The sequence below is a fragment of the Neopelma chrysocephalum genome, unplaced genomic scaffold (assembly GCF_003984885.1).
Source record: "Neopelma chrysocephalum unplaced genomic scaffold, ASM398488v2 Primary Assembly neopelma1_22, whole genome shotgun sequence".
Lineage (NCBI taxonomy): Eukaryota > Metazoa > Chordata > Aves > Passeriformes > Pipridae > Neopelma > Neopelma chrysocephalum.
The window spans coordinates 13731895-13759752 of record NW_020897689.1 but is presented as its reverse complement, the minus strand read 5'-3'; the positions used below and the strand labels follow the sequence as shown (position 1 = coordinate 13759752).

General features: G+C 42.4%; 1 protein-coding gene across 1 annotated transcript in view; it reads left to right on the top strand.

The window, feature by feature from the left end:
• The first annotated feature begins 665 nt into the window (after nt 1-665).
• CHD7 (chromodomain helicase DNA binding protein 7) overlaps nt 666-27858 on the top strand; it is a 128929-nt gene continuing 101736 nt past the window's right edge. The window contains exons 1-2 of the mRNA XM_027675049.1: nt 666-1093; nt 3188-3292. The gene's annotated coding sequence lies outside the window, so the exon portion shown is untranslated. The remainder of the gene's footprint in view (nt 1094-3187; nt 3293-27858) is intronic.

The following is a 27858-nucleotide window of genomic DNA, read 5'->3' as shown; positions in this document are numbered from 1 at the left end:
CCGCTGCCCGGCCGGGGGCAGGGGCCGGGGCGGGCCGCAGGGGGCCGGGCAGCCTCCCGGAGCGCCTCTCGGTTTCGTTTCGCCGCCGCGGTTGGGAAGTTTGAAGCGCGGCAGTGACACAGTGACACCTCACACACAACATACACCCCTGGCTTCACTGGGAGTTTCCCAGGACGGGACGCGCCAGGGCGGGCGGGCGCGGAGCTGACCCCGCGGAGCGGAGCGGCTCCCCTCGCCCCGGTGAGCGGCGGGCGGAGCGGAGCGGGGCGGGGGGAGCGCACGGAAGACGCCGTGCCCCGCCGTGCCCCGCGGCAGCGCTGCCTCGGCGGGCGGGCGGGCGGGAGACCTGGCGGGGCGCTGCCGGGCCAGGCGGAGGCAGGTTAGTGACCCCCGCCCCTCCTCCGCCCGGGGCGGCGGGGGGGGTTTCCTATTTTTTTTTCTCTTTTTTTTTTTTCCTCTCTTTTCCTCTTTCCCCCCCCTGCTCTCCTCGTTGCATAAATTATGCCGGGCGGGGCTGTGACGTCGCGGGGGCGGGGCGCGCGGCGGCGCTCGCCCCCGGGGAGGGGGCGGTGTCGGGGGCGCGCCTTGTGGCGGCGGAGGGAGGGAAGGAGGGAGGGAGGCGGCGGGGGCGGGCGGGCGCAGGGGGCGGCAGCCGCCTGGCTGGCTGGTGTCGCGCTCGGCTCGGCTCCGGCGGGCGCGCTCGCTCGCTCGGGAACTATCGGATTAAACTTGAATCGAGTGAAATTACACAAAGGAGCGAAGCGGAGCCGGCGGAGACCCCGAAACTACCCGAGACCCGCGCTGACCCTTCCTCTCCCTCCCCTCCCTCCCACCCCTCCTTCGCCCGCCCGCCCCGGTCAGGGATCCCCCTCCTCCCCTCTTAGCCCAGCCCCGGTGCGAGCGAGCAACTCCGTGCGTGTGTGTTGTGTGCGTGTGTGTGTGTGTGTGCGCGAGACCCGCACCCCACCTCGCCCCCCCCCGGCCGGCGGCACCAACTCCGGAGCGTGTCCCCTCCTCCTCCCCGGCCCTTCGGCGGAGGGCAGCGAGGGAGCGAGCGGGGGACACCGGTCCCCGACGGCCACGCACCGGTCCGGTGAGTGACCCTGCACCTCGCTGGGCGCGGAGGGAGGGAGGCTGGGCGGGCGGGCGCTGGCCATGGAGCAGGGGACCCGCGGCAGGTCTCTGTCCCCGGAGGAGCGGAGCGGCGCGGGGGTGCTCGCTGCCGGCGGCGGTCGGGGGGGGGGGGGGGGGTGAGCCCCGCCGCGGCTCCGGGCGAGGCAGGGCGGGGGGGTGTGGGGGGGGTGTCTCAGCGGGGCACTTCCCCGGGTGTAAATGGCTTTTTGTTGTGCTGTGGCCGGCCGGCAGCCTGCCTCGCCTCGGGGGAGGGGAGGGCACTGGGGAACCAGAGCGCCGGCGCCCCTTCCCTTCTTCTCCCCCGTGTTCCCCCCCGCTCCTCTCCGCAAGTTTGGAGGGTGACTAAAAATCCGGGAAAAGTTGAGCGAAACTGCGTGGCAGGGGCGGCGGGGCCCAGCTTCGGCCGGGATGGCCGCGGGAGCGCTTCCCCCGCTGACCACGCTGACGGCTCCCGGCGGCCGCGGCGGCACAACAAGCGCTAACAAAGTGAGGGCGCTTCCCTGCCGCGCACGGCCCGGCCCGGCTCGGCCCGGCACCGCCCCGCTCCTCGCTCCGCGCCGGCACATGGGTCGCCGGGGCCGGGCCGCAGCGGGGGCACCCCCAGCGGAGGCCGGGCGGTGGGTGGCGGCGGGCGGCAGGAAGGCGGGCGGGGAGGGAGGAGGAGGAGGAGGAGGGAGGCGGGAGCACGAGGTGCCGCTCCGGCCGCCGGTGCGCGCGGCGGGGGGATCGTCCTGCCCCGGCGGCACCGGGAGGGGGCAGGGGGCGGCCGGCGCTCCCCGGCGGCCGGAGAAGAAAGGGGAGCGGGAGAAGGAGGGAGGGGACGGGAAGGGAGAGCGCTACCCGAGGCAGCCGGAGCGGTGCCGGCGGACGTCGCATAATAGGGGCTTCACCCCACTGGGCACCTTCGCTCCGTCGGCGCGGGGCCGGGGCGGGCGGGAGGCGCTGCCGCCCTCACCGCGCACATGGGGTCGGGGCCGGGGCGCTCCCCTCGCCGCGCTCTCCCCCGCCCCGTTCCGGGCCATTTTGAGGGTGAGCGGAAAAAGGTGATTTGAGGCCAGAGTGGTCAGGGCGCAGGGCGGGGGGGGGCGGCCGCGTTCAGTCCGCGGGGTGCGGGGGGAGCGGAGCGGGGCCGGGCCGGCGGCGGGCGCTGCATGCGGGGCGGCGGGGAGCGGGCAGCGCCTGTGCGTGTGCGCGGGTGTGTGTGTGAGAGAGAGCGGTGGCGGGGGGAGGGGGGCAGGGTTGTTAGTGAGTCTCAGGGAGAAGGCGCTGCAGGCAATGAGCAGCCATCATTACGTTGCCTTCATTTATCCCGGTAGCGCTAAATCAGGGGACGCGCTCCCACGCCGGGGGAGCCCCTCCGGGCGCGCCCCGTGCCGGCCTTCGCGGGTGGGTGTCCGGGGGGGGGGGGGATCGGGGTGCCGGGAGAGGGGGCGGCCGTGGGGCACGGGCTGGAAACGGAGCCGGTTTCCCCGGCTCCCCCCGACACCCCGCTCACGCCCGGGTTTAAAGTAGTTGTTTTTTAAACAGACAATGGACAAAAGGAAAGTAGCGATGGATGCCCGGGAGCTCCCTGTCCGCTGCGGGGCCGCGCGGCGCCGCGTAACTCTCCCGCACTTACCCACTTTCTGCCTTTGTTTTCGTTTGGGAAGGGGCTGAGCGTGCCTCCCCACTACAGAAAAGGGCGATTTTTTTCATTTCCAAGAAGCTTTTTTCTTTTCTTTTTTTTTTTCTCTCTTCCCCCCCCCCCCTTTTTTTTTTATTTCCCCAGCCACTCGGGCTTCCTTCCGCGGGTGTTTGACTCCGGGAATATCTGAATAACCTCGGTGCGATAAGTTTGTTTCTGTGTCGATGTTCGTCTCGATTTTTACTCTCATCAAAGCAGATCGCGGGCTGTGTTTATCATGGAAGATAGCTTTCGGGATAATGCGTTAGCCTTTTTTTTTTTTTTCTTTTTTTTCCTCTTTTGCTTTTTTCTTTTCTCGTGGTATACGGGACTAGTGGAGGTACAAACAAGCAAGTTGAACAAAAAATGTTTCTGTTCATTTCCTCACAGATCATCCATTCTAACGACGGCAAAAAAATCTTAATGACTATGACCTTAGCAGCATGGGTAGCTGATTTATCCCAATTATAAATCCCCGTTAGTTTGCGGTAATGTGTGAGTATCAATATATAATTCATATAAAAAAGCATGGTCCGTAATTTTTTGGGTTTTTTTGGTAAAAGTTGAAATCCGTCGTTTTCCAATGAGAGTGCTGCATCTGTCGCTTGGAGTGTTTTTGTCTCGCTGTTGCACAACAGAGGCTCTCTAGTCTTTAACCTAAAATGGCAGCTTTAATTTGACTGGGGCCCATTCATTGACAATGATAATAAAAAGGCTGAAAGCTAAATGTAGCTGGATGCTTGGGGCACATTTGCAGAACACTCTCCTCTCCATTGCTGGGCGCTGCTAAGAGAGGAACTTAGAAGCTCTCTAGTTTCTATCGTGAAAGTTTCCAATACTTTTTTGTTTCCTCATTAAAAAAAGGAAAAAGAAAAAATTGCATTGCTCAGCATAAACCACATTTTAGACGTCCGGGTTGCTGACAAACTTACCGGTAAGGAGATAGTTAGAGAGAGCTCCTTCCAAGAGGGCTGTGTTTATAACAACAGCACAAAAATTCTAGTAATGCCTTTTAAAATAAGATGCAGTCCGGGGGAATATTAACCATTTGTTTCTGAGGTTTGTAACAGGTGATTAGAACAACTACATTCCATATATTTTCCTATCTCCAGCTACTAAAAGCAAGGAGTATCGCTTGTTTCTTCTTGTTTGGTGTTGTAAATGTTCTCAGGGTTTCACGGAGATCCTTTTGATAATGTGCTATTTTCCTCTAGGAAAAAACCACAACAGCTTGGAAAAAGTGATTGTTTTTGCTCAGAGACATAATTTGAAGTTTGAAACAGTTTTACAAAACAAATTTTCCCCACTAAAGCATTGGAAAATGCCATAGATTGACACATCCCCTTGTCTTGCCTTTCTGCTAACCTGAACTGCTTATTTTCAGTCTCTTTTGAACTTTTTTTTAGTAAGAAATTTCTAAAGATCATTATTAAAGCTGTCGCACAGGCTCTTAGAAGAGCATTAAATGCTTGTGATTGCATGTTTAACTGAATTACTGATTCACTGATACTAATTGGATAATTGTATTTGACCAAATATCTTACTAAATATTTAACAATGTAATGATATTTCTGTTATTACTTGTAAATCCTGGCTAGGTTATTTAAACAGTGGAAAAAAACTCATATTTGAAACCCCAAATGATTCTATTCCTCTTCAGTAATGAAGGAAATTTTTGATCATAGGCAAGGATCACGCCGTCCTTTTAGGAAAATAACAGATTCCAAGGAATATCAGTAAAAATGAAGTATAGCAGAATACTCTCTGTTGCAATCAAAACTCTGTACAGTGGTGGGAGATTTGAGTTATGACCAAATTTTTTTTTTATATGGTTAATGTAGAAACCTGAAGCCTTGGGTCAAAAGAACACTGTAAAGGCTTCCCGGTCCGCGTAGAGGGGTCAGTTAACCTGAGTGTAGCTTTTTTTCACACAAGTTATTTGCTGTTTTGAACTGGAAAAGCTTTTGATGAATGTTCACCGTATTTCCCGTTAACGCCTAAATAATATTAGGAGTTTTATAAGACGTAAAATGAGTTATTTGCAAGTCAAGGTGAAGCAGGCCGATGGTGAAGCTGCAAGCAGTGTGCTGAAGAAGGGGCTGGTCTGCTTGGTCTGGGCTTGGCATGAATGGGTGGGTATTGGGGTTGGTGGGCCTGTGCTGCCCTGGCAAGTGTGTGCCCCATGGACAGCAGCTGTGCAGGCAAGACATGGCCTAGGCCCTTTACTGGAGGAGAACCTGCAGCAAAAGGATGCAGCAAAACCTTAAGAAACAAATAAAGCCAGCCCAGGTGCAATTTTCTGTAAAGGCTTCAGTGATAGGGACTTGTCAGGTTTTCCAAGACTGCTGAAGTGTGGCAGTGAGACTCTGTGGTTTGCCATATTCATGGCATCCTATAACAGGTGGCTGTTTGGGGTTTTATTTTGTTTGTAGCATATGGCGTGATAGGTAAAGGTTGTTAAGGTGGGAGGAGGAGGAAAAAGTAACCAGAAAGAAAGAGAGTGGAAATAAACACGTGTTTCCTTGAATCCTGCACCTTACCTCTATCCTTTATTTCCCACTCATTTTTACATTAATTTTCAGAGGGAGGGCCTTTAGAACCTGATGGTCAGTATTTGCTCTTGTGAATCTGGTGTTATTCAGAGAAATCTGTGTGGCTAGCTAGGGTACAGGCAGCCGTGTGACAAGAGGTGTGTGTATCTGATGATCTTCCTTGCCCCAGTTCCCTTAAATCCTGACTTCCAAACCCTTATGTATTTGCTGTGAACAAATCACTAACTGCTCAGATTTATGAGCTGGTTAACTGATGTCCATAAGTAACATGGGTGATACTTTTATGTTACTTTAATGTTCCCTGTATACATGAGAAAATGGCAAATTTTAGTAAATAATTAAACTGTCTTTCTGACAAATGAGTCTTTTGTGTGTAGGTGAGGCTTTAGATTTCACTTTTCCAACAGAAAAGTTATTGTATTAATTTACTGCATCAATTTAGCTTCATCATTAAGACAGACATCAAATCCATCGTTTCTCATACTTTGTGTTTCCATGAATAGCTTGTTTGTACAAATACAAACCACTGGATTTTAATGGAAGAAAGTCTCAAATATTGTCTACGTTGTAGCAGTGATAAAAAGGCAAAGGGAAACTCCAACTACAATTTATTTTTAACAGCTCTTTCAGAGGAGGGAGTGAGGTGCAATATGCAGAAACATCCCATGTTTGTATTAGGGTTCTGACAAGATACTGAAACCTGATGGAAGAGTTTTTTTCCTGATTTTTTTCTGCCTGCAGAATCAAATTGTAACTTGCAGTGTTTCATATCTTACCCAAGATCAGCAGTCATGGAAATACCACGTTGTAGTTCCACATTAAAATTCTTCCTTGGAAAACTCCTTGGTTGGAAGGCATGATGCAAAAAATAAAAAGGAGGCTATGACCTAAAGAACATATTCCAAGAGCCCAAATATGACAACAAAGCTCTTAAGGGTATTCTTAAGTATACAAAAGCTGATTAGCTCTTAGCTTCCAACATTTTCAAAGATGTAAACATGTACCTAGAAGAAGCCAAGCCAGAACTAAAGATTTTCATGCTGCCAGTTGGGTTCTCTGGATGGTGCTCAGGAGCAGTTTCTAAACGTCCCGGTTATTTTGCTGCCGTTATGCTACATGGATTCTCCTTAAAAAGAGGGGGGGGGAAGGAAAGCAGAGATATGAATTAATTGAAGCATTTTCTTTTAAAAGTTGTAATTCAATAAAAGTGCTAATTACCAAATAAGCTACCATATTAGTAGAGCTTGTAGCATGTTATTTTGAAAGCTTATTGGCATATGGGAACTAACCAGAAGCCCTTGCTGGCATGATGTAGGGCTTGCTTTGCTTTGTAGTGACCTATATAGCTATTTTGGGTGTGGTTTTGCTTGGCTTTCTTGGAGCTGAGTCCAACCTTCCTCTGACATAGACAGTTGCTGTGATGAGAGGGCCTTGAGGGGAATGATGGGGAATAAATAACTTTGGGAATCAATTGTCTGGAAAAAGTCATTGCAGCCAAAATGTTTGCCTTCTTCCTAGTGGTTCTGAGGGGAAGATTAAATTCAACATATATGTCCCTGGCTCTAGAGGTTATTCTGTTCAGGTCTCATTTAAATATGGGCTGGTGATTGTGGCGAGCAGTGCAGCAACTTACCTGCCTGTGATTAGCTGGCCTGTGGAGAATTCAATGCTGGCTAGTTTTGGAAGCACTTTATTTTAATGTCTTTGAGCCACTTTTTAAGCTGTTCAGTTGAGCTTTCTGTTTACTGCTAGAACTTCAACAGTTAGCTGGCTTTAAAATTTTTTCTTTGTGATTTTTGAAAGAAATTGACCACCCCACAGTTTATTTTGATTGCTGTCTACAAAATAGGCGTAACTTCTTAAAACATTTTGTGGAAGTGTACATCAGATGTACAAAATATGATTTCTTTTGTGCAGTAAAGCCAGTCCTGCTCTAAAAACTAAACCTTTTATTTCTCTTTCCTGCCTGCTCCCCCCCTCCAGCTTTCCTATAGATTTTTTTTTTCCTCTTTAGATTGTGCCTTTCCTGTTGAGTTTTTAATCTTCTTTCCAATTCATATTGCTCTCTGTTTGGTTAGCAGAGTTGTGTTTTCTTGCCAGCCCTAGATAATTAGGATATGTTACAAAATAAACATGCATTTCAACTCCTAATAATGCTGCTTTCTACCCAAAGCATGGAGGATGCTTTTGTTGATGTGGGAAAAGCTGGCTGGCTGGCTGCACCAAAGCCTGATGAAGTCTCGCGTTAGACTGGATGCTGTCCTGGCAAGGAGATGGTCAGCAGTGGAGAACCAGAGCAGAGGGCTACTGCAGCCTGCCGACAGCTTTCCAAAGTTTCTTCATGACCTTTTGAATAGGAAATGTCTCTTGTTTCAGGTTTTGTTTTTGTGAAAGTGACATTATCCCATCTTTTAACAGTTAAGACACATAGCTGTAATGGTTTCTTTTGCTATGTGCACCGAGCAGTTGTGTGTGGGGAGGGTCAAATCCCATGACAGCTTTGAAATGGGCATAGCCACTGTGGGCTATCCCTTACCAAACAGAAATTTGGGGTATGGGGAGGAGCTCCTGGGGGGATTGTGATGTTTCTGAAGGGAATAGGGACGCTTTGGAGACCAACAGCTATGTGACCACTGGTACAGCAGATCAGAACATGGAGCAAGTCCAAGGAAGATTTTAATAAAGGCACTTTTGTCCTCGACCTTAAAAAAGGAAGCCTGTGGATTTATTTACAGGGTAAACAGGATTTGTTAAATGGGTAGTCTTTAGGTGCGAAAGAATACTGGTTATTCTTTGAGAGAGAATTCAGGGGAAAATTAACTAAAACTGAACTGAGAGCTGAGATTTTAGAAGTTTAGACATCAGTAATAGGACAAAACAAGGAGAAAGTCTTCATAGAAAGCATTGAGGTAGCGCTGTTCTGGGAGGAATGTGAAACAACTCTTACATGACAGAAACTGAGAAATTCAGTTCAAGTCTTTGGTATTAACTTGGGTGAGCTAATAAGTGGGAAGTCCGAGTTGATGACAGCTTACAAGAAAACATTCTTTGCTTCAAAGAGGATCCATCAATGTAGCTGTTGAGATTGAAGTCCAAAGCTGAAATGCTACTTGGTGAATTATCTTGCAGGAAAGTGTGTTGCAGTCTGTACTGTAGAGAATAGCAGTTTAGTATTTCTTCAAGTTGAAGATCAGCAGCCAAAAAGGTGATACAACTGACTTCCTTTCTAATGCTTGATAGGAGGAGGATTGAGGAAAGGAGGGTAATGTTGAGGCTAACAGATGTTCAAAAATCACTCTGATAAGGCTGAGATAAAACTGCACGTAGGTGAGAGACTGGTAAATTTCAAAGATGCATCTTAATTAGTCATTTAGGGTATAACAAATGTTTTTACAATCTTACCTCTTCCTGGACTGGAGAGCTTATCTGAAGTCCAGAAATCAAGTATCTTGCTGCTTGTAGTTCTATATTTGAGTGTGCATTGTTTGCTCGTGTGGAGTAAGAAATACCTAAACAACCTTAACTTCGGTTATGGGTTTGAAATAAGATCTAAGAATGTGATTTTATTTCTTTTTTTGTCTCAACTGTCTAGCATGTATTTAGGCAAGTCCTGTGGCTTTTTGAGAATGTGCTCTGGTTTGCACTGCTTTTGGAGTGGAATAGCTGCTTATTGGATTTGGTGATTTATTGCAAGGCAAAAAGCAGGCAGGTCGTCATCTCCAGTTCTTGGTTTGAGAGGTACGGGGACTATGTTTCTAGTTCCTGGGAAGATCAGGCAGGCTTCATAGGGTGGTGTAGTTGTGTGAGGATGGCTTAAAGGAAGGCCCTCTGACATAGTGGCCATTGCCTATGTGAGTTCAGAGATTCCTTTAAACTCTGATGAGGGGACTCTAAGTAAGTGTAATTCTTGCCTCGAGTTGTTTTAACTGTGAAGAATTAAACTGAGAGTTTATAGTGAGCAATTTAATATCTCTCTTGATTTAGGAAGGAATCATTCAGAAAGTGAGTTAAATAGGGGTTTCTGGACTGCCTCAGGTTGTAAGTCTGGGAGAGACCTGCTAAGTAATTCAGTTTATTTATCAGTACCGCTGCGAGATGTCTGCTGTGCTTTGCATTCAGTCAGCTCTGTAAGTGGGGTACAGCCTCACTCATCCTTACTTTAATCATCATTCTTTCATTGGTAGGGAAGTGAATAAGCAGGCTTCAGCTTCACTTCCCCCCTCTTTCTGTCTTGATCTCTGCAAAGGTACAGTGTAATTTTCGTTTGTGTGTTTTGGTTTTTTTTGTACAGAAGTAAGTGAAGGCAGTTACACGTGGTTCTTTAATTCTATTGTAACCTTCACAGAGGTTACTGAAAAAAACCCCACCTCAGTTTCACCTGCATTTCTCCTTTCCTTCAGTTCTGCAGTATTCCCCAGCCTGTGCCGCCTTCCCTCACAGAAGTGACTCTTAGTGAATGCACTTTTGTGTGTTAAACAGGATTTGAACCTTGTGGCAGCCATGCAGAAGGAAAGGGTTGTTTCATGGAAATGGCATGGCTCTTGGAAGAATTAGCTTCTTAAAGGCACTGCTAGAACAGAAACATGTTTTACTGCTTGGGTGCAATAATTGTAGTAGGTAATAGTCTTAGAAGTCGAGATGTTGCACTGAAAAAAGAAAAATGGAAGGGGGGGTGTTCGTGTGACTTTTCACTTACCATGGTTAGAATTAGGGAAATGCTGTGGTTAAGGTGACTGAGTTCTTGAATGGCGAGTTCTCAAGGAAGAAATTAATGCCTCAGATGCCCCGGCTGCCCCCTGCCCAAACCATGACTACTTAATTTTGGGGGGGCTAAAAAAAACCCATGCCTACAGAAAAGATGGCCGGTGAAAGGAATTGCTTCCATTGCTCTTCTGATAAGAAATTTGCATAACACAGATTAATCTCCTTGATATGTTTCTCTTCTTCCTCTTTCCCTGGCTCCTCTCCTAAAAGAAAGGAAACCAGAATGGCTGACTTTCTGCCTGCCTCTCTGGATGAAGGATGGATGACCTTTGGTTTGTCAGTGGTTCATGTGTGATTTCCCTGCTGAGATTGTCGCGTGACCAGTGGCACAACTGGACTGTGCAGTATGGGGCTGGTTGGGCAATGCAAATTTTTGTTGTGTGAGGAACTGGACTAGGAGGGGCTCTTGGAGGTGGATATAAGTGTCAGCTGGGATACAGGCTGTGTGCCTGATTTTTATCCCTGGTGGGGCTTCTGGGATCTGCTGCTGTCTTCCTCTGTGTGCCTCTGTCTCTCTGTCACATGGAGATTCGTGGTGTTCTCTGTGGCTGCCCAATGTGAAGATTTTTGGTAGGAAGCTGGTAGGGTCAGGAAGGCTGAAAAGCCTTTCTCTAATTTGAGGTGTGATGATAGTGGTGTTTTGGGGCAGGGTGCTTTTTCTCTTTAGTGCATATTGAAAGGAGCTGTTTCTCTTTCGAGGTGCCTCCAGGTAGGCAGTGAACTTGGAATAGCAAGGTAAGGACTGCAGCAGCTGAGCTGTCCCATGTGCTGCTGTCATGAATTCAATTGTGGCCATGGGAGTGATACGTTTGATACATGTTGACTTCTTGTTTCTCTAGTGAAATGGTGCATCCACAGCAGGCAGTCCATCACATACCATAAAGAGAAATCTCTGAGCAGAAAACCTGGCGACTAGGCATCTACAGCACCTGTTGGCTCAACTGTCTCCATCCAGGTTTTTTCTCTTAGGCACGTCAGCCATCCTCTAATAGCTTCACTTTGGAAATTGGTGACAACTTCAGCAGAAAAGGCAAAGTTCTTGCTGTATTTTGCTTCTCAGAAACACTTGTTTCTCCATCATAATGCTTATTGAGATTGGTGGTCATGTTCCCAAGGCTTTTTTTATTAAAAAAAAACCCCACCAACAAACAAAACCAACATAAAGCTAGGGTGAAATATGCCAAACTTTCTTTACCTTCCTCTTCCAATTGTTATCCTTATCTTGATACTACATTTGTAAGAACTTTTTTTTTCCTTCTGATGGAGTGTAATACTTAAATCTGTGGAAGAATACATACTACCATGTATTCTTGTACAGTAAGTTTTTTGTAGCTCCAAAGATAGCTGGAAGCTGTTGAATGTCATCTTATGGTCCATCTAATCATTTGTAAGTCAGGGTATGGTTTAAGAAATGTAGTGAGCTTATTTAACCAGACTTTGTTCTGAAAGGAGGAGTCTCCTCTCTGCCTTTGTCCCCCCGCACCCTTCCTCACAACCACATGGCTCTGCTACTTTTTTTCAGCAGCAGTGCTTGTCAGGTCCTTCTGTGAGCCACTTTAGTTTACCAAAATGGCAGAAAAATAACTCTGTAAGATGGAGAGCATTTTGCTGTTGTAATGAATCAAACTGGCTCATAAAAGGATCTGATGAACACCAGAGCTGGTACTAAGGACGAGGGGGGCCGCTGGCTTGGAGAGCAGCAAGCGCTTTTCATCTTTTCATTTTGGTGGCAGTGAGCAAGTGGATTGGATCAGTTGCCTGGGAACCTTCATGGGAGAAAGAGAAATGGAGTAATCATCTGTGAAGCAAAGGACACCAAAAGAAAAATGTGCTGGCCTGAGTTCAAATTGATATTAAAATTTGTTTATTCTGGTGGTGCTATGGATTGCATGCTATAAACAATTAGTTAGAATTAATAAGCTACTGCCCAGAAATGAGTTTTCTTCTTGAAGTAGGAGAACAAAAGCCTTAAAGATTTACTAATGTATAAATATCTTGTCTGCTATTTTAGGTGTGAAGTATTTAATCTTTGAAACAACTTATTCACAAGTGTTTTGTGGTTTGTTGTTTTTTTTTTTTTTTTGGCAACTTTGAAGTTCTCTGTTAGGTTTATCAACCTTCTGAGTCAATTTGTATGCCTCAAATTTTATCAAGTCAGTGTTGTTTCAATGTCATTAAGTTTCATCAGTCAGTAATTCAGTGGATTCCCTTATTCAGTTTTATCCCAAGTATTTACCTTATTCCTGCTGGTTTGAGATAGAATAAGAGTTTGGTAATAGTAGGTGGCTGAGACTGTTACTTTCTGTCATAGTCTAAAGCTTTCTGATAATGAAATGAATGCACTCCTACTTGTTAAAATTGGTGAAAAAAGTACATTGCAAGTCACTCCTGTAGTACTGTCTCTTGCTACTCTCCAGAGAGAAAAATGGACAGTTGATACTGTGTAGCTCAGTAGAGGAATGAACACCTTACAAAAAATCAGGGATTCTGACTGCAGCTTCTGCTCAATCCACCTGCCAGCTTGAGGTGACTCAGTGTACCAGAAACGTGGCATGAGAAGCTGCTAGCTTTCTGAATAGCCTTGGCTATTTTGTCAAGTTATTTGTGTAAATTGCCTGCAGTGTGACAGAAAGGGGCTTCTTAGCAGGTGGAAGAGTGGAAGCTCATGCTTTCCTTCCTGTTTTTCTCAAGATTTGGGCAATTCTATGTGTCTTAATGGAAGGTAAACAGTTGTCATAGTTATAAAACCCCCAAACTCCCATGTAGTGCACCATCTAGATTCCTTTCTTTGGGTTTTACATCTAAAAAATTCCCTTTCAGCAGCTACAGGGGATGGTGGGAGCAGCAGGATAGGGGACTTACAAATTCTATCTTAACGACATTGTAAGCTGCTTTTTGGTGAAAACTCTTGAGTGGTGGCCCTCACTAGCACTGTGTGTGTTCAGAATGAACTAAAAGCAGCTTGTTTACATTAGGAATTGTATGTGCTAGCTCTAATGGGCTTTAGGAAGCCCAAAGCACAGCTGTAAAACATCTGTCTCAGGGACCAGATCTTATCTGTCTGGTGAGCTGTTGTCCTGCATTTCATATTCAGATTTAGAAAAGAAATAAAACTTTTCTTTTAATAGAGAAGTTCTTTGCCATCCTGCTTGAAGACTGAATTGCACTTGAACAGCTATCATGCTGTTGTCTTGAATACAGAACTTAAAATAGTGACTCCGTATTAACTTAACTCCACTTCCTCTTTAATCCGATCATCTTGCTTGCTATATGACCTTATAACACCTTAATTTAAAGGCTGCTTATTCCAGTGGATTAAATTTGGAGGTGTCTGGTGTGGTGGGCATTGCTACAGGAAGGGCTTAAGAGGAACTTAAGTGTTGCTTCAAAAAAAAAAAAAGGCATTTGGAATATGAGCAGGAAGGGTATTTTCCCACTTTGGGATGATTACTGTTGCTGGCCTATGGACAAGGCTTGCTGTGAAAGGGCAGGAGGAGTTCTGAGCACATAGTTCCGCTGTACCATAAGGAAAAGTACATTCATTTCCAGTGTGTAAGTTTGACGCTTCTTGTCTCAATTGCACATGGAAGTGATAGAAGGCAAAATATCTGTTTAGTTTAGGCAGCTCCAGGTGTTCGGATAGTTTTTCTTCAAGGCTAGCAACCTCAGCAGGTGTTTGGAAGCCAGGATCCTAAGTGCTACTCCAAACTGGTGTACCAGGTTCATAGTGAGGTATTTTGCGGTCCACCATATTGGGATGTGTAATAGTTGCTGATTACCCAGCAGCACTCATCAGATGATCTCTGTTCTTTACCAGGTGTTAATTTTGCCTTGCTACTGCTCTTGTAAGTAGATAAATGCCTTCCTTAAAAGGGGAGTTGGTCTGACATTTAGCACTTTAAAAAAAAATCTGTTTTAAGTGTGTTTACAGTCTGTGTCTGAGTAGACTGCGATTTTTCAGAATTTACATCTTCTTCCTTTAAATATTTTTCTCAGGAGTAAATTCTAAACGATTGTATTTTTTGTGTTGAGTTTAGGGACTATAAGCTTCCCTCTTGTCCCATACAGTTTCCTGAACAAACTGTGCCAAATAGTCTGCAATTATATGTTGAGTTTAGGTTTGGGAGTAGAAAGAGTTCAGAGAAGATACTTTGTATTCTGTGCTAGGTTATTAGCCATTTTGACTTGCATTTTCTGTCAGATTATTTTTCCATCTCAAGTCAAGTTTTTAACCTGACTAAACTACAGCCAAACAGTCTCTTTGAAAACTGCATGTTTCCAAGCAAGGATATGTAATTTCTTTGGTGGGTGTGATCTGGGTGTTATGGTGAGTTTTACTGTACCTATGAAAAGTTTGATTGTTATGAGTCCTTGAAAATAAACCACTGGCTTGTGCTGCCTTCTTATTGACAGAGGTTTATCATAAGACCTGCTCTGCACTGGGAATATGCTGCTGCCTTCAAGCTTGGGCTGTGCTTGGCATACAGTGGCAGCAGCACCTTTCTTGGGTAGGAGGAAGCAGCGCTGGGAGATGCTTACAACAGCAATCACAGTGCCTTCTGTATTTGTTAAGGGAAAGATTTGTACTCCTAATTTAGGAGATGGGCATGGTCCCCACTTTATGGGTAATAGAGAGGTTTTGTTTTCAGCAGCTAAGACCTTGCACAATGACTTGTGGATTGGAGCCGAGGATTGAATTCAGTCTTCCAGTAATTCCTTTAAGTGCTTAACCTAAATATGTTGTAGTTATTTTAAGTACCTTTTTATAACAGTAATAAAGCTCCAGGCCAGTGCTTTGAGCTGATACTATCTTTTACATATGCTGTTTAAATCAAAAGTGTGAATATTTTAATTTTTTCATCACTTAGTGTTGTTTTTAAGTCTTTTTCCTTCAAACATGAAAAAATGTTTTTAGTACAAGTTCAGTATTCCTAAAATGTCAATGTATAACACAACTTTGTTTTGAGTTATTAATAATCCACTTTTTTGAGTTATTAATAATCCACTTTTTCGAGTTATTAAAAATCTACTTTTTTGAGTTATAAAAAGTGAACTTAACCACTGCAGGTGCTGAGTAGCATGCAGAGAAGTACTGCTTGTGCTGCAGTATTTAGTATTGTCAGTATTTTTGTTGCCTTTTTTTTTTCACTCTTTTAAGAGGTTAAAACCAGATCATAAACTCTTCTCTGAATTTTCTGTTGTTGGAATAGGGTAATTTTTATACAGGACTGGTAGAATTTCAGTAGACTCTGATACAGTTTTGGGTGTCCTTGTCTGTTTCATGCTGTGATCCTCTAGAATGTTGTAATCTCACTTGTATTCTTGAAGTATTGGTAACATGGACTAAAATACAGCATCTTCATGAAAGGAGGATGAGATGATATACTGGAAATTGTGTGTTATTGAAGTAGTATAGTTGTTAAGAGCTACTAAAACCATGTTGTGAATATCATCTTACTTTTTTAGTACCAGAGGTCTGTCTCATCCAAAATCCTGTTTCACAGTGACCAGGGTGGAGGCTATCCAGAAACAGAGCAAGCCCCTTAGCCTCCACAACTCTGCAGCTCAGAACTGTCGCAGAAAAAATGATAGGTAATGCTTAATGAATTTTTCTTGCATGAATTCATCTAGTCTTCTCTTGGTCTGTGTAAACTCTTGGCTTCCATTGAGACCATGGCAATGAGTTCTGCAGCTTAAGTACACATTGTATGAAGAACTGCTTCCTTTTGTTTGTTTTATTTTGAACCTACCACCTGCTAGTTTTGTTTGATGTTCTCTAGTTTCCTTGTTAAAAGAGAACAATGGTTCACTACTTACCTGTTCCATGCAGCTCCTGATTTCATAGGCTCTTTTATTCTCTCCCCGGTTGTCCCTTCTTGCTGGAGATTTTGAAGGGTCTTCAAATGCCCTCTCTGGGCTGTCAATTTTAATTTTGAAGTGGAGGTGAGCAGAGCAAATACTAACACTGCAGCAAGACAGAGATACCTCACAGACTTGCATGTCCCATCTTGTACAATTCTGTGGGTTTTTTCCCTTCTCTTTTTTTCTTAAATATGCCTAGTATTCTGTTTACTCTTCTGACAAATCTTATTTTCCTAGATCTATTTATTCTGACTCCCAAATCTCTTTAATGATGATGATCGTGTGAGAGCTCAGTAAAATGTATGTAAAACAGTCAGATTGTATTTCCTCAGATGCATTGTCTTCTATTTACCTACACTAAATCTCATCTGCACTTTATTACACCTTCACTGGGTATGATGCTGCTTCCTGCATAGTGGATTTTAAGTTTTAGCAAAATGAACTTGTTAATATTATCAGCAAACTCGCTTCAAGCTTCACCATCTGTTTCTAGATCTTTTATGTGCATGCTGTCGATGCAGGTCTAGAAAAGAGCTGGGTGATATTTTCTAGTGGTTTTTTCCTGTTTTGAACTGGTTACTTTTATCCATGTGAAGACCTTCCCTTTTTTGCTGTCGTAGCTTAGTTTCCTTAGGAACTAGTGCTGGAAGACCTTTGTTCAGCAGCTGGCATGCGTTTTGGTCATCCAGGTTAGCCTAAACTTTGACCACTTACCAATTGCTTCAGTGAAATCTCCTGTATTGGTAAGACAAGACTTTTCTGTGGGGAAAGCATAGGTGTCACTTCTGTAGCCTGTACTTAGCTATGTGCCCATGTTGCTTCTATCTTCTGCTTATTTGGCCTGCTGAGACCTTGGACTTGTTGGTCTGTGGTTCTTGGCAGGCTAAAGGTATCACCACCTTTCAAAACTGATGCACCATTGACGTGAAAGTAGTGTTTGACTCAGAGATATTATGCAGCACAGTGGACAGATAGGCTATTTTATCCTTCAACTCTTCAGAACTCTTGGTGAATGCCATCTCACACTGGTAACTTCCTACTGTTTGCTTTGGTTTGACCAAAACTACCCCTGAGGATTTATGTGACTAAGAAGAAAGCTTCCCTTAGCTTCTCCAACGACAGTAGATGCAGAAAACTTTAATTTTTATTTTCTTGGAGTACTTTTTTCATATCTCAGTTATAAATTAGTCCAGTGGATTCTCTAGCAGGCTTCATACACATGGCATTTGTGGAAGAACCTCTTAGGAATTTACTCCTTTAGGAGCATATCTTTTTTTTGCAATTTTCCTTGCTAGTTCTTTTTATCAAATTTATTCACTTCTTCTTGAAAAATGTTCTTACTGATAGCCTGAGAGTAAACACTCCAACAATGTGTTTTTGTTGGTTGTTGCTTTTTTAGGAATGCTAAGTTTAAATATATTTAATGAATTTCATTAGCAGTAGCCATGAGTCATGATATAGTTAAGTCAAATATGACATGAACAAATCTGAATGTAATATAAGTTGATGCATGTTTAAATAGTCCATGATCTAATTAAAATGTAGCAGTGTTGCCCTCTGTGCTTCACTGTAACTTCATGTAAATTGTTTGATAAATATGGTTTATATACTTTTATACTGTGATTTCTTCTTGCCAGAAAACCAGTCACCTTACCAACTTGTACAAGTGAAATGGAAATTTATTTTGAATGCCATTGATTTATTTTGGAGGGAGACAAAGTACGTGACTGTGTCCTTCAGTTATAATTCCCCATCAATTGTAAATTGATGCATTTGTTCAAATATACAGTATAAAACAGTATTACAATCAAGCTGTAGTTATCATGGGAGCCATAACTTCTGCTTTTCTTTTTCTTGGTTCTCTGTGTGAAAAACCGTACTGTAATATATTATTTAATTGTTTAATACTGAGGTCTCTCTGTTTTATCATAGTATGTGACATGCCACAGTACCACTCTGTATAAAAACCTTTGGTGCTTGAAGCAGTGGTGGAACAGTAAGAGTTTATTCATGTCTTCATGTATAGATGTGTGAGTACCATATTTAGAAAAACTTTTGCACAAATAATAACCACTTCGTACTGGTTTTTTTTGAGATTTATGTTCCTTTGCTTAGCTGAAAATAACTTGGAAAGTTATAAGTCTGCAAATCTGTTAATTTTTAAACTTTCTCATGAATCTGACTACAGCTTCTAGATAGCATGCCATGGTGTGCAAGATAACTCATAAGTTGTTTTTTATTTTGATTAAAATACAAGTTAAATTGCAATCAATGGGCTTACAGGTAAATTTGCAGAGGGTAAGAGGGAAAGGAACTATAGAGAAGTATAGGTTTTTGGTTTAAGAAAGAACTCAAAGAAATTTTAGGATGTGGTCACTTCTTAGTTCATCTAATTACTGGCAAAGTACCTAGAAGAAAGTGGAGGGGTGGCTTTCTGTGTGCAAAGTAAAGGTTGGTAACAGAATCTGAAGTAACAAGAGTTGAAACTAGTCCAGCCTAGACACAATCAAAAGCAGTGCGTTCTGAGATGGTAAAGTCTTTTAGGTGTTAAATGTAAGGGTGCTCTTGCCAGTTTTTGTATCTCTTCCCTAACGAATGCATTTTGAACTTCTCCTAAGTAACTTCAATGAAGAATGGAGGGGGATTCTAGCATTCGTTTAAAAGCTGTGTAGTTGTGCATTAGTAGAACGTATCTCTACTATTGGAAGATCACAAGCTATCAGTCATTTAGGGCTGAGGTTTAAATGGAATAGGTGCTTTTATAGGCTGATTTATTAGAATACATTGCTTATTGGCTTGCTGAAAAATGTAACTAGCAAATTTGATATGAAAAAATGGCATGAAGGTAGTTGGGGATTTCGTCATGGTCTATGAATAGCTGATAAGCAAAATGAGGTGCTGCAATGCTGTTGTTTCCTCTCTTGACCTCCTTGTCCCTTATGCCCCCCACACATGGGATTTTGAAAGTGGCATTGGGAGAGGGAAGTTAGTCTTAATCTAGTAGCATGAACAAAGCTATGGATTATGTATAGGTATCTGCCCTTGTTTCTGTGATCCTTGTCAAAGGCATATACCACTTTTGTTCCCCTCATGCACCAGCAGTAAGGCAATATCTTTTTGCATCTTTTAAAAGGCAACCTTTCTGCTGACCAAATACATTTTTCAAATAAATTTAGTGTTAATGATTTAATGATCTTGTTAGTATTATCTTAATTTTATTATTAAAGAGGATATGTGGCATGAGGTTAAATCATGTGCTTTGTTTTAGAGGACTGGAACTAGATGATCTTTAAAGTCCTTTCCAACCTAAACCATTCTATGATTCTATGATTTGTGAAGCAGTTAATGCATTAGCAGAATAGAGTCACAATGTAGGCTTTGTTGTAGAATAAAATCAACACTGACTCTTTTTGACATTAAGTTGCCAGTTTTCCTTGCCTTTTCAAAGGCTTGGATACATACTTGTTCCTTCTGGTCTACCTTGAAGTTTAACTACAATAGCAAAATCTATGAAATTTTGTGTACTTTAAAATGTTCATAAAATGTTCATAAAGATGGACTAACCCACCATGGTTCTGATGCCTCTTTTCCCTCCTCCCCATATGATTATTGATCTGAATCCTCAGACATTTTCCCATCATTTGGCTGAAAGGAATTAAATTGTTTGTTTCTGTTTAAGCACTGTTTTTGCATTGTGAAGAATGATGATTTCTCTTTCCTCTCTTGTCCTTTTACCCATGTATGTCTAGAAAAGAAATAGTCAAACTACCAGTTACATATTTTAGCTTGTAGAGAAGAATAATAATCCAAGCATTTGATGTATCGGGTATAAAAGAAAAATGCTTATCTGAATATTCAGGTAGATTTAACTGTAATACAGAGAAGCTCTATGTTTGGAGTAACTTCTGAAAAGCATGTAACTGCAAGGATGAAAAAACAGGGACAAACCAATATGACCCATTTGAGTTGGTAAGCAAGTTGGGGCCCTAAGGTGAAGGGTCTGGATAGTTTCAGAGTATGGGGACACGATTTAAGACAGTAGTCTTAATCACCTGGCTTGGAAGTAAAAATACAACTTCTGTGTTTAAATGGAGGCATGTTTAGAATCGGTAACACTGTTGACACCAATGCTACAAACACTGCATTTTTATAGACTGAAGTCCCATACATCATCTCTAGCCTTTTCTAAAAATTGCGAGATCTCAATTCTCCTGCCATAGTCTGTCTTGTGATAAGCCTGATTGCATCCAGCTATTCTTCTGGTCATGGACCATCTTTACCCTGTGTGATTACAAAGGTGCTGTGCATTAACTAATGGAATCCATAATATGTTTAAATACATGCACAACTGTCATTTTCTGTGTTTAAAAACTCCAAACTTTATATTAGGTTCTCTCGTGTCTTGTGATTTTCCCTTTAAAATCTTTGTGCAATTAGTAACTTAGTTCTTCTGTCTATTTAACAGCAGCCATAAAAGTGACCTGTGAAGGACAGATCATTGGTTGGTGTTTTTTTTTTGTTTGGATGGGTTTTTTGGTTTGGTTTGGTTTGGTTTTTTTTTGACATGAAAAAATTTAAAGTCATATATGTTGTGCATCTTAGTCCAAGTCAAGGTTTCTGTAACATGAAATGTCATTCACTGGAATTAAACTGATTTCATACTGAGGCTTCTGTTTTAAGATACAGGTATTTTCAACAGTAGAACGTTAAAAATGGTGTCTTGAAATATGCCTCTGTTATCTTGAAATATGTCTTGAGTCAGCAGCTAAGTCAAGTTCTGGTTTTGAAACCTGATAGATCCCAGCCTCTGGTATTCCTTCAAATAAAACTGTCTTTAGCTTAGAGATTGAACATTTGGAGTTAGTCATAGATGTGAGCTTTGTGAAGTTGTGAAAATGAGGCTCGGGTTACAGAGCCAGAAATCACTCTTTTAGAAGTTCAATTTGCTCGTTCAAGAGATTTGGCATAGCCGAGGGTAGAAACCTTTTGTCCAGAATGGCATTTACTTTCCCTGTATCCATGTGTTTATTTCATTTTTTGCTGGATAGATAACTGACCGCAGCAAAGTGATTATGTGAGGTAAAGCTGAAAAATTACAAAAAAAAAAATTACCCTCTTGCACTAATTTTTGTATATTAATTACAGGTTATTCTTCATTTATGACCCTTAAAATCCATATTTCCTGCTAGAGAACTAATAACACTTCAGCGGATCAAACCTCTCTCTCAGGTCTATAATAAATACAGCCTATGCTGTAGATATTTGCTGTAAGCTTGGGAATCAGATTTCTGCCAGTCTATACATTTTCATTTTCTTATATTATTTGTTGAATATAATTATGATTTAGTTGATGATCACTGCACTTGAGAGAGTGAGTCAATCCACTATATGTAACTTAAGATAGAAGATCACCTATATAGCGATGCCAAATGATAAAGCCACTGATAATTTATTTTTCTCCAGGAATAGTATTGCAATTCCGTCATATCACAGTTGGTATCCCTTTAAAGCAGCTTCTAAATTGTTGGAGAAGCATCCTATGTGATAGCTCTTGTATTCAATGAGTTCTTAGATGTTTCTGAAAGATTTATAGTGAAGTCCAAAGCATTTCAAGGCCAAGTATAGCAGTCTTGTCAGATGCAGCTTTACAGCCTGGTGACTTATAATGAGAGTAGAATGTAATTAGAAATTGTCCGTGTCTTTACTGAGTACTGATGAAAACTACGGCTCAAAGGTTAATTCAAATAATAATTAATATTGGTTTCTGTCAGAACAGGGTGGTAATGAAATCTTTGTCGTACAATGACTTTGATTTTAAGAAGTGGGTGCATAAGAAATAGAAGCTACAGTTTACCTTTTCTGATTATATTCAGTTATCTTACAATCAGCATGATGGCTTGATAAAGCATAATTTGAGGGCAATTTAAACATACTCAGAAATATTACAGCCTACAGTGAAAATCATGTAACATGTTGCATCTTTTTAGGGACATAGATTTATAGCTAGATTGCTGACGTAGATGGATTTACTACAAATGATCCTTAAGGACTGTGTATGACTTCTTTTGTTGTTGTTGTTGATAATAACTGATCAATACCATGTGTTTGTGGAAAGTCTTCGTAATAAGATTTGCTAGCATGAGAAATGTGGGATGTTACATTGATGTTTGTTTAAATTGGACTAGTTTCAACGAAAGCGATAGACCAGGTTTTGCTGGCAACCAAAACAAATTCTGTTCAGTTTCTTTTCCCGAGTTGAAATTTTCTATTGGAAAAAAAAAATGCTGTTAGTTTTGCTGAAGCCAAACCCATAATTTTTCAGTTGCCAGTAGTCAGTGAGCTATTAGACCTGTTATTTTGAGAGGCATTTCATGAATACTTTGCTGTCTTCTGATTTTTCTGTATCTGCTCTGATCCTGTCCTTAAAACCTGCCTACTGAAAAGCTTCTCCAGAAAGTTACAGCCATAGCTTCGGTTTATGGGGTCATCATACTTCTGCATAACATGCCTTTCTCACACCTATTCAGTCTGCTTGACTTAAATGCTACTGCACTGCCTACCACAATTTTAAATTTGCTGTAATTTTAAGGCTGTTTCCTCTATTGCCAAAAAGGAAATCCAAATTTCTCCAAATCAGATTTCACGAAGATGAGGTGTTTTCATTCTTATGTGTATAAAGTGACCGAAGACTTGATTTTTTTTTTTTTTTTTTTTACTCATCCAGATAATGCTTTCCATACAAACTGCTTCAATTCTTGGGAAAGAAAGAATCTGTAGTCAAGACTGGACTTTTTGGGAGCAATGACAACCAACAGGGAATGAGTTACATGGTGGGAGTGAGAGCTGAGAAAGGAGGTGTGCATGTGTGTGTTTGAGGGGTGTTTTAAAACTGCTGAGAGATACTGAAGCATTATGTTGGTTTCTTGGAGCTATTCCTGTTGTTCTTTCTTCATATATTTTCTCAAAAGCTGGGATAAGAGAGTTCTGTGCTATGCTGAAGTATCTACTAGAGGAGGTGGGAAAAAAAACCACCCTGGATTTTAATGGTAGTACTGGGGAAAAGCTCACTGTGCAAATCAGATGCTTACATTTTCTCTTCCATATTTTATTATAAGCAAAGACATACTGGCTTGGGAACCGAGCTGCACTTAAGAGTCTTACTGAGATGTCTGAAACTTTGAAAGCTCTAGTGACCAAACTTGACCAGGAAAGAGAGACTTTTTACCTAAAGTAATCTTCATATAAGTTTTTTATGACTAACAAAGGAAAATCTAAGGAATGGCTGAAACTTTTAGTGAATTAGGGTTGCACGTTTATGCTTAATGATCTGGTTCTTTGGGAGAATTGTTGTCTGTAGAGTTGATCTGTAGAAGGTCTGCTATAGTGGTAGCAGAAAAAAAATCTTTCCAAATTTGAAATACTGCGTGAATTACCGAAATGTAAACTCCTAATAAAAAGATGTTCTGCCTGTAGCAAGACCTAAATGTTCTGGAATTTGTGCTAGTACTCAAAGGTGCCAAAGCACAAATGTGAATAGATAGAAATTTAAAGTGAAGTGCTTTGTTGAACATTCTAAAAACATTTTTTTTTGTTTGGAGGAATATATAGAAACATTCTGAACTACACATTAGGTGTGGTTCAGTCCCTTTCCATGACAGATCTGTATGTTGATGCGGAGGTATTGATTGAGCCCACTCTTGTTTAACTAGAGACACATGCACTGGTGTAAATATGCCATCCCCAAATAGCAATGAGACTACATGATGGGGAAGGGGGGAAGGGAAAAGGAGGATGGTCATTTCAGTTTGTCTTTTTTAATAGTGGAAGTGGCAAAGTTGCTGCAGTTAGGTCTGCTTGAAATGTGTCATAGGCTGTCCTGTAGCTTGCTTTTTCCAACCACTTGAAATTCTTTAGGAAGGGAATCTTCCAGAGGATTGTATCTGTGCTGTGGAATAAACAGTTGTCGTGTGAAACTGATGTGAGCCTTAGTTTCACTCTGCCTCCACTAAAATACACTTTTACGGTAGTTTGTGCAGGATCAGCACAGAGGAGTACAAAGAGGGAGCTTTTCAGTACAAAGGCTGCCTGTTTGGCCTGCCCAAACCACCGTGAATGTGTTTAAAGGGGACTTTTATTACCATGGAAACTCTCAGACAGGAAGGAATTTGTCCTGCCATATCTAGAAAATAGTCTGTAATGGTCAGCTCTTGGAACAAAAGTGTTTCAAATAGTGGGATATATTTAAAAATTCTTGTGGTGAATATGTTTTAAAAAAAAAAGAATATGTAAAACCCTATCTTATGCTAATGGACTCTTCATGTGGGGATTTAGGGAAGAGTGCAGACAAGTACAATGTGAGCAGGGTAAGTGTACCAAGAAATCTAAGAAAGTTTTACCTCTCTAGGTCCAGAAGGCTTCCTAGGTGTTGAATGGGTGTTGATGAAGTATTCTCCCTTTAAGTAGGGTGTTTATCCATCACAACCATTCACTGAGGAACTGTATGTGTGCTTGGCTTGAACTGCTGGAGGCAGTCCTCTGAGCACCATGGATTAATTGCTTGGAATGTCTTAACTAAAACCTGTTCTTTGACTCTCTTGACAAATATCCTTAGTATTCACAAATGGCCTTTATTTTCCTAAATCACACTGAAAGATAACATTTCTTGTCTAAAAGAAATTCTAATGCCAGATCTCAGAATATTTGCACATCCTTCACTGGAGTTTTACACTGTATGAAATAGCTCTAGGTCAGCAATCTTCCAGCCAGCAGGAGTAGCTAGAGGGAACTGCAAGATTTCCCTTGCTTTGTGTAGTGTTCGATGTTGATTTGATTGTGTGCTTGATTAGTTGGATGCAAAATATTTTTCCTATATTTGACCAAGTTAGAATTCATAAATTGTTTTCTCTGCAAGTCATACCAGCAGACAGTGGTTTCTCATATTCTTTCTGTATAGCAAATGCCTGGCTTGTTTTACTGTTGTGCTTTTCAGGTTAAGTTGTTGAACCACCTGGCCATGGCCTAAAGGCAGTTTGAATGAATGGTATAGTAATAAGTTGATCCAATGGGTTGTGATGCTTGAAATCAGCCGTACCACTCTTCCTTCTTTCCTTGTGCTGTCATTGCTGTTCAGCTACCCCTGTGGTGACTATCTTGTGATGGCAACTAATGGTTAGATCAGCTTACCTCTGGTGTCAGACTGCACCTGAATTTTCTTGAGATGTTTGGGATAATAGTAGAACAAAAGCATCATGCTTGGGGTTAGGAACAGAAATAACTAAAGAGGAAAAATTTTCATGAAAACATTCCACTGTCCTGTCAATTTTGCACTTGTTCACAGCTGCTGAAAATCAATGTTCAATTCTACATGGTAGGCCAGGTAAAGAACAGTTTTTTATATTTTTATAGATATATGTATATATAATAGACATATACATATACATACACATACACACATACATAGAAAATGGAGTATTTTCTAAGTGTGCCTTTTACAAGCTTTGACTGACCTTGTTTGCATTATCTGGGTTAACGCTGTAATCTGCTGCTCTCATATGAGGACTTCCGTCTTACACGTTGATCAGTTTAGTTTCTTGTCTCCTGACTTGAGGAGCAAAAGGATTGCAGAAGGTAGTTTCAACCCGGATTAAAAGAAACAAACAAACAAGGAAGAAACCCACCTCACTCTTCTTGTTTATAATAAACTCCCTGCTTAATGGCTCACTTTGCCTCATAGGGCTTGGTCTGTTTCCTTCATCTGGGAACTGGCGATAGGCTGTTGTCCAAACTGTGTCAGGGAATGGGCATCTTAATCATGGACAGTCATTTGGCTTTCCGATAGTATAGAACCCCCTGTTAGATGTATTTCCCGAATAGTTAACTAAGTTGAGAAAGGAAATACTGGTGACATCATGTATGACTTAATATGGTTATTTACTGCGCAGGTGTTGTAAAGCTGTGAATCTAAACTGTAGTGGAATAGTTGTACCATATGGCAGGTTTTTTTCTTCAATTCTTATTCTTCCTCATTTACCATGTTTGGTTTTTTTTCTCTTTAAAAATGTATCTCTGTGCCACTTTGGTTCTGTAATACCTCTTATATTAAAAAAAGAAGGGAAAAAAAAATCCCTCAAGCCTTCACAGGTTTTGGTTCATTCACTGTTTCCTTACTCATTTCTCCAGTATGCATATGTAGTTTTGTTTCCTTCCTCACTATTCCAGTTCTAGGCCTTCTCCAGATAGCAGTTCTTCATCTGCTGTGCTTTTTATGAAGAAGGCAAATGCCCAGCTTGCTCTTTTCCACTATCTCCCGTTCCCCTGAGGGGCTCACACCCAGTGCTTGCAGGCCTGTGTTGCGTGGCTCAGTGTTGCTCTCCTGATGGGAAGTCTGGGAAGCACTAAATCATCCGGCCACATACTGCTTCCTTCAACTTTCTCCCCAGCAGATCCGGGGGCTGAGTTTGCAGTACGGCGTGATGGCTGCACGCAGCTTTAAAGCTTGGGAGTGGGGATGGGCTTTCTGCCCCCACCCCACCCCCTCGCCCGCACAGACATTTCCCTGCTCTCCAGCTGCTCTGGTTTCCATCTGTTACAGGGCCTTCTGGTGTGACTGTTTCCTCATCTGCTGAGCCGAGTAAAATGTTGAAGGACCAGACACCATGCTGACCCAGGGAATTAAGGGGTTGTGGTTTTGGAGAAAATGGCTTGCATGCTTATTTTCCTTTTCTTTCAGAAACTTGGCATGCAAGACATGTACATCTAATATCTTGAGAAACTTTGTTAGGTGCATTTTCATTTCTTTGTAGCAAACGTATTTACTCATCTTAGTTGTGTGTGTGATGCTGTAGGCCTGTCCTACGTGGCAGCTGCCCCCTGTCCTGGGAGGATCACTGTGCTTTGGTCTGTGGTGGGCTCAGAAAGGCACAGTGATGCTAAATGTTAAGATGCAGCAGACAGACAGAGAAATAGCTGAAGCTTTATTTGTGAAGACAAAAATATGCAACTAGTGAGAAGCTGCAGGGAGCCAAGGGAGGCGTTAAGAAACCTTAACGTGGTCATCACTCTCTTGGCCCAGGAGCTGGGGAACTTGACCCCGTGAGGTGTTTTTGCTTTTGGCAGGCAGATGCCTACTGCCCATCTTCAGACTGCTATTTTAGGCTGCTCTTGTCTTTAGCACTTCTTCCATCTTGCAGTCGCTTAGATTATCCCTTTCACAGATCGCTGAGCTGTTGCTCTCTTGTGAGTGAATCTGGTGTTACCAACAGCAGCAGAGACAGTGGCAATGCAGGCCTGCGACTGAGAAGTATTTCTGTAATGCAAAATAGGTGAACAACAAAATTTCCATTTTATAAGTGAAGAATTGTAACCAATTCTGACTTGCTGGTACACAGAAACCCTGCAAAACTTCATAAATTATCACTGCCAAAGTTAATAAAATTGTCAGAGTGCAGTCCCTTGCTAGTCAAATTGTCCTAGTGAGTGAGTGTAGCTTCCCCTTTTTCTGACTACTGCATCATTTTCTTTTTGAAAGTAGTCGTTCTTGGCTTTTAAAATCTGTTTAGACACCATCAAATTGGTTTGGATTTCAAAATTATATGTGTAAATGAGAAATGTACCTAGCACCCACTTTAGTAATTGAACAAAGCTTTTATTTCCAGAACCTAACTACTATTCAGAGTGTGGGAGAAGTGTGCTCTGACAACTTGGGTTGTTCTTTGAGGACTTCTGTGATCTCACTGAAGCGTTTTAATATTAATTCATTGCTAGTGTTATGGTTATGTTTTGATGATAGTCACTTAGGAGATGGGTGTTAGGCAACCAGTTGGAAATTACTGTAAAGTGATTTTTTTTTTTAAGTGGTTCATACATTCAACTTGAAATCCCCGA